The 17709-nt window shown below is 41.0% G+C and overlaps 1 non-coding gene across 1 annotated transcript; it reads right to left on the reverse strand.

The window, feature by feature from the left end:
* Nucleotides 1-327: 327 nt before the first annotated feature.
* Nucleotides 328-435, reverse strand: LOC112799005 (small nucleolar RNA R71). Its single transcript, XR_003200596.1, has one exon. It is a non-coding gene; the product is annotated as a small nucleolar RNA R71 (small nucleolar RNA).
* Between the last annotated feature and the right edge of the window lie 17274 nt (nt 436-17709).

The raw sequence follows: 17709 nt of genomic DNA on the forward strand, positions 1-17709 counted from the left end.
TATGGGAGAAGCATCTCTATCCCTACCATTGGAGCAAACAACTTTGAGCTTAAGCCTCAATTAGTTTCTCTAATGCAACAGAATTGCAAGTTTCATGGACTTCCATTGGAAGATCCTCATCAGTTTTTAGCTGAGTTCTTGCAAATCTGTGACACAGTCAAGACTAATGGGGTTGACCCTGAGGTCTACAGGCTGATGCTATTCCCTTTTGCTGTAAGAGACAGAGCTAGAACATGGTTGGATTCTCAACCTAAAGAAAGCCTGGACTCTTGGGAAAAGCTAGTCAATGCCTTCTTGGCAAAGTTCTTTCCACCTCAAAAATTGAGTAAGCTTAGAGTGGAAGTCCAAACCTTCAGACAGAAGGAAGGAGAATCCCTCTATGAAGCTTGGGAAAGATACAAACAATTGATCAGAAAGTGTCCCACTGATATGCTTTCTGAATGGAGCATCATAGGTATTTTCTATGATGGTCTCTCTGAACTGTCCAAGATGTCTTTGGATAGCTCTTCTGGAGGATCTCTTCATCTGAAGAAGACGCCTACTGAAGCTCAAGAACTGATTGAAATGGTTGCAAATAACCAATTCATGTACACTTCTGAAAGAAATCCTGTGAACAATGGGACTAGTCAGAAGAAAGGAGTTCTTGAGATTGACACTCTGAATGCCATTTTGGCTCAGAATAGAATATTGACCCAACAAGTCAATATGATTTCTCAAAGTCTGTCTGGAATGCAAAATGCACCAAGCAGTACTAAGGAAGCTTCATCTGAGGAAGAAGCTTATGATCCTGAGAACCCTTCAATAGAAGAGGTGAATTACATGGGAGAACCCTATGGAAACACCTATAATCCTTCATGGAGGAATCATCCAAATCTTTCATGGAAGGATCAACAGAGACCCCAACAAGGTTTCAATAACAATAATGGTGGAAGAAACAGGTTTAGCAATAGCAAGCCTTTTCCATCATCTTCTCAGCAACAGACAGAGAGTTCCAAGCAGAATACCTCTGACTTGGCAACCATGGTCTCTGATCTAATCAAAACCACTCAAAGTTTCATGACTGAAACTAGATCTTCCATTAGGAATTTGGAAGGACAAGTGGGTCAGCTGAGCAAGAAAATTACTGAACTTCCTCCAAGCACTCTCCCAAGCAATACTGAAGAAAATCCAAAAGGAGAGTGCAAGGCCATCAATATGGCCGAATTCTGGGAGGAAGAAGTGGCAGTGAACGCCACTGAGGAAGGCCTCACTGGGCGTCCACTGACCTCCAATGAGTTCCCCAATGAGGAACCTTGGGAATCTGAGGCTCAAACTGAGACCATAGAGATTCCATTGGACTTACTTCTGCCATTCATGAGCTCTGATGAGTATTCTTCCTCTGAAGAGGATGAGTATGTCACTGAGGAGCAAGTTGCTAAATACCTTGGAGCAATCATGAAGCTAAATGACAAGTTATTTGGAAATGAGACTTGGGAGGATGAACCCCCTTTGCTCACCAAAGAACTGGATAACTTGTCTAGGCAGCAATTGCCTCAAAAGAGGCAGGACCCTGGGAAGTTTTCTATACCTTGTACCATAGGCACCATGACCTTCAAGAAGGCCTTGTGTGACTTAGGATCAAGTGTAAACCTCATGCCCCTCTCTGTAATGGAGAAATTAGGGATCTATGAGGTACAAGCTGCAAAAATCTCACTAGAGATGGCAGACAACTCAAGAAAACAAGCTTATGGACTTGTAGAGGATGTTTTGGTGAAGATTGAAGACCATTACATCCCTACTGATTTCATAGTCCTAGAGACTGGGAAATGCAGGGATGAATCCATCATCCTTGGCAGACCCTTCCTAGCCACAGCAAAGGCTGTGATTGATGTTGATAGAGGAGAGTTGATCATTCAAGTGAATGAAGAATCCTTGGTGTTTAAGGCCCAAGGATATACCTCTGTCATCATGGAGAGGAAGCATGAAGGGCTTCTCTCAAAACAGAGCCAAACAGAGCCCCCACAACCAAACTCTAAGTTTGGTGTTGAACCCCCACATTCAAACTCTAAGTTTGGTGTTGGGAGGTTCCAACACGGTTCTGAGCATTTCTGAGGCTCCATGAGAGTCCTCTGTCAAGCTAATGACAATAAAGAAGCGCTTGTTGGGAGGCAACCCAATGTTTTCTAATTAATTATTTTCTTTTGTTATTTTATCTTTTTTGTAGGTTGATGATCATAAGAAGTCACAAAAACAATGAAAAAAGCAAAAACAAAATGAAAAATAGGAAGAAAAACAGCACACCCTGGAGGAAGATGCTGCTGGCGTTTAAACGCCAGTCAGCCTAGCAGTTGGGCGTTTAACGCCCAGTCTGGCACCCTTCTGGGCGTTTAACGCCAGAAAGGGGCACCAGACTGGCGTTAAACGCCAGTAAAGGGCAAGAACCTGGCGTTAAACGCCAGGAATGGGCACCAGCCCGGCGTTTAACGCCAGAAATGGCTCAAAACGTGGATTTTGATGCCATTTGGTGCAAGGATCCCTTTTCCTTGACACTACAGGATCTGTGGACCCCACAGGACCCTACCATCACTCTCTCTCTTCTTCCCCCATTCACCAATCACCTCAACACCTCTTCCCCAAAAACCCCTCACCTATCAAATCCTACCCTTCTCTTCACCACTCACATCCATCCTTCATAAATCCCCACCAACCTCACCCTTCAAATTCAAACCACTTTCCCTCCCAAACCCACCCATAATGGCCGAACCATTCACCCCCCTCTCTCCTATATATACCCCTCTTCAACCCTTCATTTTCACACAACCTAAACACCACTTCTCCCCCTCTTTGGCCGAATTCACCACCATCTCCCTCTTCCTCATTTCTTTTTCTTCTACTCTCTTCTTTCTTCTTTTGCTCGAGGACGAGCAAACATTTTAAGTTTGGTGTGGTAAAAGCGTTGCTTTTTCGTTTTTCCATAACCATTATGGCATCCAAGGCCGGAGAAACCTCTAGAAAGAGGAAAGGGAAGGCAAAGGCTTCCACCTCCGAGTCATGGGAGATGGATAGATTCATCTCAAAGGTGCATCAAGTCCACTTCTATGAAGTTGTGGCCTTGAAGAAGGTGATCCCCGAGGTCCCTTTTTCACTCAAAAAGGGTGAATATCCGGAGATCCGACATGAGATCCGAAGAAGAGGTTGGGAAGTTCTTACCAACCCCATTCAACAAGTCGGAATCTTGATGGTTCAAGAGTTCTATGCCAATGCATGGATCACCAAGAACCATGACCAAAGTGTGAACCCGAATCCAAAGAATTATCTTACTATGGTTCGGGGGAAATACTTGGATTTTAGTCCGGAGAGTGTGAGGGTGGCGTTCAACTTGCCTATGATGCAAGGAGATGAACATCCTTACACTAGAAGGATCAACTTTGATCAAAGGTTGGACCAAGTCCTCACAATTATATGTGAAGAGGGCGCACAATGGAAGCAAGATTCAAGAGGAAAGCCGGTCCAATTGAGAAGGCATGACCTCAAGCCCGTGGCTAGAGGGTGGTTAGAGTTCATACAACGCTCAATCATCCCCACTAGCAACCGGTCCGAAGTTACCATAGACCGGGCCATCATGATCCACAGCATCATGATTGGAGAAGAAATAGAAGTTCATGAGGTTATAGCCCAAGAACTCTATAAAGTGGCGGACAAGACCTCCACCTTGGCAAGGTTAGCCTTTCCTCATCTCATTTGTCACCTCTGTTATTCAGTTGGAGTTGACATAGAGGGAGACATCCCCATTGATGAGGACAAGCCCATCACCAAGAAAAGGATGGAGTACACAAGAGATCCCACTCATCATGAAATCCCTGAAATTCCTCAAGGGATGAATTTTCCTCCACAAAACTATTGGGAGCAACTACACACCTCCCTAGGAGAGTTGAGTTCCAACATGGGACAACTAAGGGTGGAGCATCAAGAACACTCCATCATCCTTCATGAGATTAGAGAAGATCAAAGAATCATGAGGGAGGAGCAACAAAGACAAGGAAGAGACATTGAGGAGCTCAAGCACTCCATAGGATCTTCAAAAGCAAGAAAGAGCCGCCATCACTAAGGTGGACCCGTTCTTTGATTTCCTTGTTATTTGTTCTTCTGTTTTTTGAAAATTTATATGTTTATCCATGTTTGTGTCTTGTGATCATTAGTGTCTTAGTGTCTATGTCTTAAAGTTATGAATGTCCTATGAATCCATCACCTTTCTTGAATAAAAATGTGCTTAATTGAAAAAGGAAGAATTGCATGAATTTTGAATTTTATAATAGTTTAATTATTTTGATGTGGTGGTAATATTTTTGTTCTCTGAATGTATGCTTAAACAGTGCATATGTATCTTGAATTTGTGGTTCATGAATGATGGCTCTTGAAAGAATGATGAAAAAAGAGACATGTTACTGAGGATCTGAAAAATCATTAAAATGATTCTTGAAGCAAGAAAAAGCATTTCCATTCAAAAAAAAAACCGAAAAAAAAGAGAGAAAAACGAAAAAAAAATAGGAAAATAAAGAGTTGTGATCCAAGGCAAATAAGAGTGTGCTTTAAGAACCCTGGACACCTCTAATTGGGGACTTTAGCAAAGCTGAGTCACAATCTGAAAAGGTTCACCCAATTATGTGTCTGTGGCATGTATGTATCCGGTGGTAATACTGGAAGACAGAGTGCTTTGGGCCACAGCCAAGACTCAATAAATAGCTATGTTCAAGAATCATCATACTTCACTAAGAGAATCATTAGCACTATCTGGACTCTGAGTTCCTAAAGAAGCCAACCATTCTGAATTTCAAAGGATAGAGTGAGATGCCAAAACTATTCAGAGGCAAAAAGTTAAAAGCCCCGCTCATCTAATTAATACTGATCTTCACAGATGTTTTTGGAATTCATTGCATATTCTCTTCTTTTTATCTTATTTGATTTTCAGTTGCTTGGGGACAAGCAACAATTTAAGTTTGGTGTTGTGATGAGCGGATAATTTGTATACTTTTTGGCATTGTTTTTAGTATGTTTTTTATATGATCTAGTTAGTTTTTAGTATATTTTTATTAGTTTTTAGTTAAAATTCACTTTTCTGGACTTTACTATGAGTTTGTGTGTTTTTCTGTGATTTCAGGTATTTTCTGGCTGAAATTGAGGGACCTGAGCAAAAATCTGATTCAGAGACCAAAAAGGACTGCAGATGCTGTTGGATTCTGACCTCCCTTCACTCAAAGTGGATTTTCTGGACCTACAGAAGCCCAATTGGCGCGCTCTCAACGGCGTTGGAAAGTAGACATCCTGGGCTTTCCAGCAATATATGATAGTCCATACTTTGCCCAAGATTTGATGGCCCAAACCGGCGTTCAAAGTCACCTCAAGAAATCCCAGCGTTAAACGCTGGAACTGGCACCCAAATGGGAGTTAAACGCCCAAACTGGCACTAAAGCTGGCGTTTAACTCCAAGAGGAGTCTCTGCACGAAATTTTCTTCATTGCTCAGCCCAAGCACACACCAAGTGGGCCCGGAAGTGGATTTTTATGTCATTTACTCATTTCTGTACACCTTAGGCTACTAGTTCTTATAAGTAGGACCTTTTACTATTGTATTTTCATCTTTGGACATCTAGTTCTTAGATCATGATAGAGGACTTTGGTAGCTATCTTCATTTTATGCTATCTTAGATCATTGGGAGGCTGGCCATTCGGCCATGCCTAGACCTTATGCTTATGTATTTTCAACGGTGGAGCTTCTACACACCATAGATTAAGGTGTGGAGCTCTGCTGTACCTCGAGTATTAATGCAATTACTATTGTTCTTCCATTCAATTTCGCTTGTTCTTGTTCCAAGATATCACTTGTTCTTCAACTTGATGAAGGTGATGATTGACGCCCATCACCATTCTCACTCATGAACAAAGTGACTGACAACCACTCTTGTTCTACAAGCATTTGAGGCTTGGTGAATATCTCTTGGATTCCTGATTGCACGATGCATGGTTGATCGCCTGACAACCGAGTGCTCGCCTGACAAACAAGCCAACCATTCCGTGAGATCAGAGTCTTCGTGGTATAGGCAGGACCTGATGGCGGCATTCAAGAGAATCCGGAAGGTCTAAACCTTGTCTGTGGTATTCTGAGAAGGATTCAATGATTGAATGACTGTGACGTGCTTCAAACCTGTAACCTACTGGGCGTTAGTGACAGACGCAAAAGAGTGATTCTATTCCGGTAGGGGAGGGAACCAAACCGGCGATTAGCCGCACTGTGACAGAGTACATGAGCATTAGTTTTCACTGCGAGGATGGGAGGTAGCTGCTGACAACAGTGAGACCCTACACGAGCTTGCCATGGAAAGGAGTAAGAAGAATTGGATGAAGGCAGTAGGAAAGCAAAGAGACGGAAGGGAAGGCGTCTTCACACGCTTATCTGAAGTTCCTACCAATGAATTACATAAGTATCTCTATCTTTACCTTTGTGTTATTTTCGTTCATCACTATATCCATTTGAGTTTGCCTGACTAAGATTTACAAGATGACCATAGCTTGCTTCAATACTAACAATCTCCGTGGGATCGACCCTTACTCGCGTAAGGTTTATTACTTGGACGACCCAGTGCACTTGCTGGTTAGTTGTGCGAAGTTGTGTAATGCCATGGTATTGAGCCACCACGTGTTTGGAGCCATTACCGGGGATTATGAGAGTTGTGAAAAAGTAATGTTCACAATTTCGCGCTACCAAGTTTTTCACAATTTCGCGCTACCAGTGTTCCCAGAGTACTAATCAGTGACGGGGGCACTCATTTCTGCAATAAACAGCTATACTCTACTATGGTCAGATATGGAATTAGCCACAAAGTGGCAACTCCGTATCATGCACAGACAAATGGGCAAGCTGAAGTCTTTAACAGAGAGCTAAAAAGAATCCTAGAACGGACTGTGATAGCCCGAAGAAAGGATTGGGCAAAGAGTTTGGATGATGCTCTGTGGGCATACAGAACAACATTCAAGACTCCTATAGGAACCTCTCCATACCAACTGGTGTATGGGAAGGCCTGTCATCTGCCCGTGGAACTGGAACATAAAGCCTACTGGGCAACCAGGTTCCTAAACATGGACGCTCAGTTAGCTGGTGAAAAAAGATTGCTCCAGCTAAATGAGCTAGAGGAGTTCAGACTCAATGCCTTTGAAAATGCAAAAATTTATAAGGAAAAGGCAAAGAAGTGGCATGACAAGAAATTGTCATCCAGAGTCTTTGAGCCAGGACAAAAAGTTCTGCTATTCAACTCTAGGCTCAGATTGTTCCCAGGAAAGCTTAAATCTCGTTGGAGGGGTCCGTATGTGATTACAGGAGTATCACCATATGGATATGTTGAGCTCCAGGATGCTGAGTCTGACAAAAAGTTCATTGTTAATGGACAGAGGATCAAGCATTATCTTGAAAACAATTTTGAGCAAGAATGCTCAAAACTGAGACTTGAGTGATTCTCAGTAAAGGTCCAGCTAAAGACAGTAAAGAAGCGCTTGCTGGGAGACAACCCAGTCATTAGCAGGTTATATGTTTTGTTTCTACAAGGGCAAGTATCAAAAATGAAGGAATTCACAGAGTTACAGAAAGATTCAGTGCAAAAAGCAGAGAAAAAGAGCTTACTGGCAAAAAAATGCCAGTGATGAGCGGATAATTTGTACGCTTTTTGGCATTGTTTTTAGTATCTTTTTAGTATGATCTAGTTAGTTTTTAGTATATTTTTATTAGTTTTTAGTTAAAATTCACTTTTCTGGACTTTACTATGAGTTTGTGTGTTTTTCTGTGATTTCAGGTATTTTCTGGCTGAAATTGAAGGACCTGAGCAAAAATCTGATTCAGAGACTAAAAAGGACTGCAGATGCTGTTGGATTCTGACCTCCCTGCAGTCGAAGTGAATTTTCTGGAGCTACAGAAGCCCAATTGCCGCGCTCTCAATGGCGTTGGAAAGTAGACATCCTGGGCTTTCCAGCAATATATTATAGTCTATACTTTGCCCAAGATTTGATGGCCCAAACCGGCGATCAAAGTCACCCACAGAAATCCCAGCGTTAAACGCCGGAACTGGCACCAAAATGGGAGTTAAACGCCCAAACTGGCATAAAAGCTGGCGTTTAACTCCAAGAGGAGTCTCTACACGAAAATGCTTCATTGCTCAGCCCAAGCACACACCAAGTGGGCCCGGAAGTGGATTTTTATGTCATTTACTCATCTCTGTACACCCTAGGCTACTAGTTCTCTATAAGTAGGACCTTTTACTATTGTATTGAGATATCTGGGTAGTTATCTTTGTTTTAATGCTATCTTAGATCATTGGGAGGCTGGCCATTCGACCATGCCTAGACCTTGTTCTTATGTATTTTCAACGGTGGAGTTTCTACACACCATAGATTAAGGTGTGGAGCTCTGCTGTACCTCGAGTATTAATGCAATTAATATTGTTCTTCTATTCAATTCCGCTTGTTCTTGTTCTAAGATATCACTTGTTCTTCAACTTGATGAATGTGATGATCCGTGACACTCATCATCATTCTCACCTATGAACGTGTGACTGACAACCACCTCCGTTCTACCTTCGACTGGGTGAATATCTCTTGGATTCTTTAACCGAAATCTTCGTGGTATAGGCTAGAACTGATGGCGGCATTCAAGAGAATCCGGAAGGTCTAACCTTGTCTGTGGTATTCTGAGTAGGATTCAATGATTGAATGACTGTGACGTGATTCAAACTCCTGAGGGCGGGGCGTTAGTGACAGACGCAAAAGAATCACTGGATTCTATTCCGGCCTGATTGAGAACCGACAGATGGATAGCCGTGCCGTGACAGGGTGCGTTGAACATTTCCACTGAGAGGATGGGAGGTAGCCACTGACAACGGTGAAACCCTTGCTTAAGCTTGCCATGGAAAGGAGGAAGAAGGATTGAATGAAGATAGTAGGAAAGCAGAGAGACGGAAGGGAAGGCATCTTCATACGCTTATCTGAAATTCCTACCAATGAATTACATAAGTATCTCTATCTTTATCTTATGTTTTATGCGTTTATCACCATACCCATTTGAGTTTGCCTGACTAAGATTTACAAGGTGACCATAGCTTGCTTCATACCAACAATCTCTGTGGGATCGACCCTTACTCATGTAAGGTTTATTACTTGGACGACCCAGTACACTTGCTGGTTAGTTGTGCGAAGTTGTGTTTATGCCATGGTATTGAACACCAAGTTTTTGGATTCATTACCGGGGATTATTTGATTTGTGAAAAGTATTGATCACAATTTCGCGCTACCAAGTTTTTGGCGCCGTTGCCGGGGATTGTTCGAGTATGGACAACTGACGGTTCATCTTGTTGCTTAGATTAGGTATTTTTTTTCGAAATTCTTGAAGATGAATTCTAGAGTTTCATGATGATTTGTTGAAATCTGGCTGGCTGTGAAGCCATGTCTAATTTCATTGGACCGAGGTTTCAACTTATCATCACAAGAGCTTGTTGATTTTTATCAATCTTGCTGTTGGAGCAGTGATCTGCTAAGGCTTGGCTGGCCATTGGCCATGTCTAGTGTTTTGGACCGAAGCTTTCTTTGAAAGCTTGGCTGGCTGTGAAGCCATGTCTAATTCCTGGACCGGAGTCTTAGACTAGCATTGCACTGATTCCTGGAATTCTCATTAAGAATTTTGATACCTTTATTTTCTTTTTCCACTTAATTTTCAAAAAAAGCACAAAAAAAAAATTTTTACAAAGTCATAAAATCCAAAAATATTTCTTGTTTGAGTCTAGTGTCTCATGTTAAGTTTGGTGTCAATTGCATGCTTTCATTCATGTGTCTTAGTGATCTTCAAGATGTTCTTGATGATTTCTTACTCTAATCTTTAAATTCTCTTGACTTGAGTGTTTTGTGTGTCTCATATGCATTCTCATTTTATTAGTGTCAGTAGTATACAAACTGCTAAGTTTGGTGTCTTGCATGCATTGTTATTTGATTCTTTGTGCATTTTGATTTTTCCTTATTATTAAAAACCCAAAAATATTTTTAATTTGTGTCTTCTCAAGTCAATAATACAGAGAATTGAAGATTCAGAACATACAGCAGAGGAATTATACAGAAAAAGCTGGGCGTTCAAAATGCCCAGTGAAGAAGGACAGACTGGCGTTTAAACGCCAGCCAGGGTACCTGGTTGGGCGTTTAACGCCCAAAAAGGTAGTGTTTTGGGCGTTAAACGCCAGAATGTGCACCATTCTGGGCGTTTAACGCCAGGATGGCACAAGAGGGAAGATTCTGTTTTTCAATGCAATTTTTTTTTCAGTTTTCAAACTTTTTCAAAATCAAATCTTTTTCAAATCATATCTTTTCAATCAAATCTTTTTCAAAATCAATTTCTCTCTATTTTTTAAAAATACTTGCTATCAATCAATGATTTGATTCAACATTTCAAGTATGTTGCATTTTCTGTTGAGAAAGGTTTAATGTTTGAATCATATCTTTTCTTGTTAGCCAAGTCATTGATTTTCAAAATCAAATCTTTTTAAAATGTTTTTCAAATCATATATTCTCAATCACACCTTTTTAAAACTAATCATATCTTCTTAACCACATCTTTTTCAAAATAGTTTTCAATCAAATCTTTTTGATTTCTAATTTCAAAATCTTTTTCAAAAATCACTTGATTTCTTTTCCACTTTCATTTTCGAAAATCAATTAGTATTTTTCAAAAATGTTTTCAAAATCTTTTACTTAATTTTCGAAAATTACTTCCCTTCTTCTCACATCCTTCTATTTATGGACTAACACTATTCCTTAATGCAAAATTCGAACTCCATCTCCTTTGATAAGTTCGAATTTTCTACTTCTGTCTTCTACTTTTCTTTTCCTCTGACACCTAAAGGAATCTCTATACTGTGATATAGAGGATTCCACATTTTCTTGTTCTCTTCTCTTTCTTATGAGCAGGAGCAAGGACAAAAGCATTCTTGTTAAGGCTGATCCTGAACCCGAAAGGACCTTAAAGTGAAAGCTAAGAGAAGCCAAGGCACAACTCTCTGTAGAGGACCTAACAGAAATCTTCAAAGAAGAAGAATCCATGGCAGCCGAAAACAACAACAATGCCAACAATGCAAGGAAGGTGCTGGGTGACTTTACTGCACCTACTCCCAACTTTTATGGGAGAAGCATCTCTATCCCTGCCATTGGAGCGAACAACTTTGAGCTTAAGCCTCAATTAGTTTCTCTAATGCAACAGAATTGCAAGTTCCATGGACTTCCATTGGAAGATCCTCATCAGTTTTTAGCTGAATTCTTGCAAATCCGTGACATTGTCAAGACTAATGGGGTTGACCCTGAGGTCTATAGACTTATGCTATTCCCTTTTGCTGTAAGAGACAGAGCTAGGACATGGTTGGACTCTCAACCTAAAGAAAGCCTAGACTCTTGGGAAAAGCTAGTCAATGCCTTCTTGGCAAAATTCTTTCCACCTCAAAAATTGAGTAAGCTTAGAGTGGAAGTCCAAACCTTCAGACAGAAGGAAGGAGAATCCCTCTATGAAGCTTGGGAAAGATACAAACAATTAATCAGAAAGTGTCGCTCTGATATGCTTTCTGAATGGAGCATCATAGGTATTTTCTATGATGGTCTCTCTGAACTATCCAAGATGTCTTTGGATAGCTCTGCTGGAGGATCTCTTCATTTGAAGAAGACGCCTACAGAAGCTCAAGAGCTAATTGAAATGGTTGCAAATAACCAATTCATGTACACTTCTGAAAGAAATCCTGTAAACAATGGGACTAGTCAGAAGAAAGGAGTTCTTGAGATTGACACTCTGAATGCCATATTGGCTTAGAACAAAATATTGACTCAACAAGTCAATATGATTTCTCAAAGTCTGTCTGGAATGCAAAATGCACCAAGCAGTACTAAAGAAGCTTCATCTGAGGAAGAAGTTTATGATCCTGAGAACCCTTCAATGGAAGAGGTGAATTACATGGGAGAACCCTATGGGAACACCTATAATTCTTCATGGAGAAATCATCCAAATTTCTCATGGAAGGATCAACAGAGACCTCAACAAGGTTTCAACAATAATAATGGTGGAAGAAATAGGTTTAGCAATAGCAAGCCTTTTCCATCATCTTCTCAGCAACAGACAGAGAGTTCTAAGCAGAATACCTCTGACTTAGCAACCATGGTCTCTGATCTAATCAAAACCACTCAAAGTTTCATGACTGAAACAAGGTCTTCCATTAGAAACGTGGAGGCACAAGTGGGTCAGCTGAGCAAGAAAATTACTTAACTCCCTCCTAGTACTCTTCCAAGCAATACAGAAGAAAATCCAAAAGGAGAGTGCAAGGCCATCAACATGGCCGAATTTTGGGAGGAAGGAGAGGCAGTGAACGCCACTGAGGAAGACCTCAATGGACGTCCACTGGCCTCCAATGAGTTCCCCCAAGAGGAACCATGGGAATCTGAGGCTCAAAATGAGACCATAGAGATTCCATTGGACTTACTTCTGCCATTCATGAGCTCTGATGAGTATTCTTCCTCTGAAGAGGATGAGTATGTCACCGAAGAGCAAGTTGCTAAATACCTTGGAGCAATCATGAAGTTAAATGACAAGTTATTTGGAAATGAGACTTGGGAGGATGAACCCCCTTTGCTCACCAAAGAATTAGATGACTTGTCCAGGCAGAACTTGCCTCAAAAGAGACAGGATCCTGGGAAGTTTTCAATACCTTGTACCATAAGCACCATGACCTTCAAGAAGGCCTTGTGTGACTTAGGGTCAAGTGTAAACCTCATGCCTCTCTCTGTAATGGAGAAGTTAGGAATCTCTGAGGTGCAAGCTGCAAAAATCTCACTAGAGATGGCAGACAATTCAAGAAAACAAGCCTATGGACTTGTAGAGGATGTTCTGGTAAAAGTTGAAGACCATTACATCCCTACTGATTTCATAGTCCTAGAGACTGGGAAGTGCATGGATGAATCCATCATCCTTGGCAGACCCTTCCTAGCCACAGCAAGGGCTGTGATAGATGTTGATAGAGGAGAGTTGATCATTCAAGTGAATGAAGAATCCTTGGTGTTTAAGGGCCAAGGATATCCCTCTGTCACCATGGAGAGGAAGCATGAAGAGCTCCTCTCAAAACAGAGCCAAACAGAGCCCCCACAGTCAAACTCTAAGTTTGGTGTTGGGAGGCCACAACCAAACTTTAAGTTTGGTGTTGAACCCCCACATTCAAACTCTAAGTTTGGTGTTGGGAGGTTCCAACATGGCTCTGAGCATCTGTGAGGCTCCATGAGAGCCCTCTGTCAAGCTACTGACATTAAAGAAGCGCTTGTTGGGAGGCAACCCAATGTTATATTTTATCTATTTTCTTTTGTTATTTTATTTTATTTTTTTTTTTTGTAGGTTGATGATCATGAGAAATCACAAAATCAGTGAAAAAAGCAAAAACAGAATGAAAAAAAAGAAGGAAAAACAGCACACCCTGGAGGAGAGCGCACTGGTGTTTAAACGCCAGTGAGGCTAGCAGATGGGCGTTTAACGCCCAGTCTGGCACCATTCTGGGCGTTTAACGCCAGAAAGGGGCACCAGACTGGCGTTAAACACCAGAAAAGGGTAAGAAGCTGGCGTTAAACGCTAGAAATGGGCACCAGCCCGGCGTTTAACGCCAGAATTGGCACAAAACGAGATTTTGCTTGCCATTTGGTGCAGGGATGACTTTTCCTTGACACCTCAGGATCTGTGGACCCCACAGGATCCCCACCTACCCCACCACTCTCTCTCTTCTTCTTCACCCATTCACCAATCACCTCAACACCTCTTCCCCAAAAACCCTTCACCTATCAAATCTCATCTTTCTCTTCACCACTCACATCCATCCTTCATAAAACCCCACCTACCTAACCATTCAAATTCAAAACACTTCCCCTCCCAAACCCACCCTCACATAGCCGAACCATCACCACCCCCCACTCCTATATAAACCCATCTTCACTCCTTCATTTTCACACAACCTAAACACCACTTCTCCCCCTTTTGGCCGAACCCAAAGCCATTCCCTTCTTCCTCATTTCTTCTTCTTCTACTCTCTTCTTTCTTCTTTTGCTCGAGGACGAGCAAACCTTTTAAGTTTGGTGTGGTAAAAGCATTGCTTTTTGTTTTTCCATAACCATTTATGGCATCCAAGGCCGGAGAAACCTCTAGATAGAGGAAAGGGAAGGCAAAAGCTTCCACCTCCGAGTCATGGGAGATGGAAAGATTCATCTCAAGGGTGCATCAAGACCACTTCTATGAAGTTGTGGCCTTGAAGAAGGTGATCCCCGAGGTCCCATTTTCACTCAAAAAGGGTGAATATCCGAAGATCCGACATGAGATCCGAAGAAGAGGTTGGGAAGTTCTTACCAACCCCATTCAACAAGTCGGAATCTTAATGGTTCAAGAGTTCTATGCCAATGCATGGATCACCAAGAACCATGATCAAAGTGTGAACCCGGATCCAAAGAATTATCTTACTATGGTTCGGGGGAAATACTTGGATTTTAGTCCGGAAAGTGTAAGGTTGGCATTCAATTTGCCCATGATGCAAGGAGATGAACATCCTTACACTAGAAGGGTCAACTTTGATCAAAGGTTGGACCAAGTCCTCACAGTCATATGTGAAGAGGGCGCCCAATGGAAGAGAGATTCAAGAGGGAAGCCGGTTCAATTGAGAAGGCATGACCTCAAACCTGTGGCTAGAGGATGGTTGGAGTTTATCCAACGCTCAATCATTCCCACTAGCAACCGGTCCGAAGTTACCATAGACCGGGCTATCATGATTCATAGCATCATGATTGGAGAAGAAATAGAAGTTCATGAGGTTATATCTCAAGAACTTTATAAGGTGGCGGACAAGTCTTCTACCTTGGCAAGGTTAGCCTTCCCTCATCTCATTTGTCACCTTTGTTATTCAGTTGGAGTTGACATAGAGGGAGACATCCCTATTGATGAGGACAAGCCCATCACCAAGAAGAGGATGGAGCACACAAGAGACCCCACTCATCATGAGATCCCTGAGATGCCTCAAGGGATGCACTTTCCTCCACAAAATTATTGGGAGCAACTAAACACCTCCCTAGGAGAATTAAGTTCCAACATGGGACAACTAAGGGTGGAGCATCAAGAACACTCCATCATCCTCCATGAAATTAGAGAAGATCAAAGAATCATGAGAGAGGAGCAACAAAGACAAGGAAGAGATATTGAGGAGCTCAAGCACTCCATAGGATCTTCAAGAGGAAGAAAGAGCCGCCATCACTAAGGTGGACCCGTTCTTTAATTTCCTTGTTCTTTATTTTCCTGTTTTTCGAAAATTAATGCTTATGTTTGTCCATGTTTGTGTCTTGTGATCATTAGTGTCTTAGTGTCTATGCCTTAAAGTTATGAATGTCCTATGAATCCATCACCTTTCTTAAATGAAAAATGTTCTTAATTGAAAAAGAAAGAATTGCATGAATTTTGAATTTTATAACAGTTTAATTATTTTGATGTGGTGGCAATACTTTTGTTCTCTGAATGTATGCTTAAACAGTGCATATGTCTTTAGAATTTGCGGTTCATGAATGTTGGCTCTTGAAAGAATGATGAAAAAGGAGACATGTTACTGAGGATCTGAAAAATCATAAAAATGATTCTTGAAGCAAGAAAAAGCAATGAAAAAAAAAATTCGAAAAAAAAGAAAAGAAAGAAAAAGAAAGAAATAAAGTTGTGATCCAAGGCAAAAAGAGTGTGCTTAAGAACCCTGGATACCTCTAATTGGGGACTCTAGCAAAGCTGAGTCACAATCTGAAAAGGTTCACCCAATTATGTGTCTGTGGCATGTATGTATCCGGTGGTAATACTGGAAGACAGAGTGCTTTGGGCCACGGCCAAGACTCAATAAGTAGCTATGTTCAAGAATCATCATACTTTACTAGGAGAATCAATAACACTATCTGGATTCTAAGTTCCTAAAGAAGCCAATCATTCTGAATTTCAAAGGATAGAGTGAGATGCCAAAACTATTCAGAGGCAAAAAGCTAAAAGCCCCGCTTATCTAATTAATACTGATCTTCATAGATGTTTTTGGAATTCATTGCATATTCTCTTCTTTTTATCTTATTTGATTTTCAGTTGCTTGGGGACAAGCAACAATTTAAGTTTGGTGTTGTGATGAGCGGATAATTTGTACGCTTTTTGGCATTGTTTTTAGTATGATCTAGTTAGTTTTTAGTATATTTTTATTAGTTTTTAGTTAAAATTCACTTTTCTGGACTTTACTATGAGTTTGTGTGTTTTTCTGTGATTTCAGGTATTTTCTGGCTGAAATTGAGGGACCTAAGCAAAAATCTGATTCAGAGACTAAAAAGGACTGCAGATGCTGTTGGATTCTAACCTCCCTGCACTCGAAGTGGATTTTCTGGAGCTACAGAAGTCCAATTGGCGCGCTCTCAACGGCGTTGGAAAGTAGACATCCTGGGCTTTCCAGCAATATATGATAGTCCATACTTTGTCCAAGATTTGATGGCCCAAACCGGCATTCAAAGTCATCCACAGAAATCCCAGCATTAAACGCCGGAACTGGCACCAAAATGGGAGTTAAACGTCCAAACTGGCATAAAAGCTGGCGTTTAACTCCAAGAGGAGTCTCTACACGAAAATGCTTTATTGCTCAGCCCAAGCACACACCAAGTGGGTCCGGAAGTGGATTTTTATGTCATTTACTCATCTCTGTACACCCTAGGCTACTAGTTCTCTATAAGTAGGACCTTTTACTATTGTATTGAGATATCTGGGTAGTTATCTTTGTTTTGATGCTATCTTAGATCATTGGGAGGCTGGCCATTCGGCCATGCCTAGACCTTGTTCTTATGTATTTTCAACGGTGGAGTTTCTACACACCATAGATTAAGGTGTGGAGCTCTGCTGTACCTCGAGTATTAATGCAATTACTATTGTTCTTCTATTCAATTCCGCTTGAATATCTCTTGGATTCTTTAACCGGAATCTTCGTGGTATAGGATAGAACTGATGGCGCACTACAAGAAAAACACCCATTCAGGTACACTTGAAAAGTGTAGCCAAAAGTGAAAAAAAATGATGCCTTAGGCTACGGCTACGCTTTTTGGGCTACGGCTACGCTTTTTGGAGTGATTCCTATTCGGCTGTTGCCTATTCTCAAAGGCTACACTTTTCTGCACCAAGGGCTACGCTTTTGGCCTTTGAGAATAGGCTACGCTTTTCAAGTGATGCTGTCCAGGACCAAAGGCTACGCTTTTCAGCTTTCATTTTTCCAGAATAGGCTACGCTTTTCAACACTACTGCATCACTTGTAAAGCGTAGCCACATTGTATACCATAGCTACTTTTTATAAGCGTAGCCTTAGGTCCCTCTTTTTTTTGTATACTATAGCTACTGTATATAAGTGTAGCCTTAGGTCTCGTTTTTTTTTTTGTATACTATAGCTACTGTATATAAGTGTACCTTTTAAGTCTTTTCTTTTTTTCTATATATATATATATATATATATATATAATAATAATAATTATTAAAACAACATAATAGTTAATATGATTACATGTATAATAATTCTACATTTTTATTTAAATGAGTTGAATATTACAAAATAAAAATAAATACATAATTATACTAAATAATTTTTTTATATAATAAAAA

The sequence above is a fragment of the Arachis hypogaea genome, chromosome 4 (genome assembly GCF_003086295.3).
Source record: "Arachis hypogaea cultivar Tifrunner chromosome 4, arahy.Tifrunner.gnm2.J5K5, whole genome shotgun sequence".
Lineage (NCBI taxonomy): Eukaryota > Viridiplantae > Streptophyta > Magnoliopsida > Fabales > Fabaceae > Arachis > Arachis hypogaea.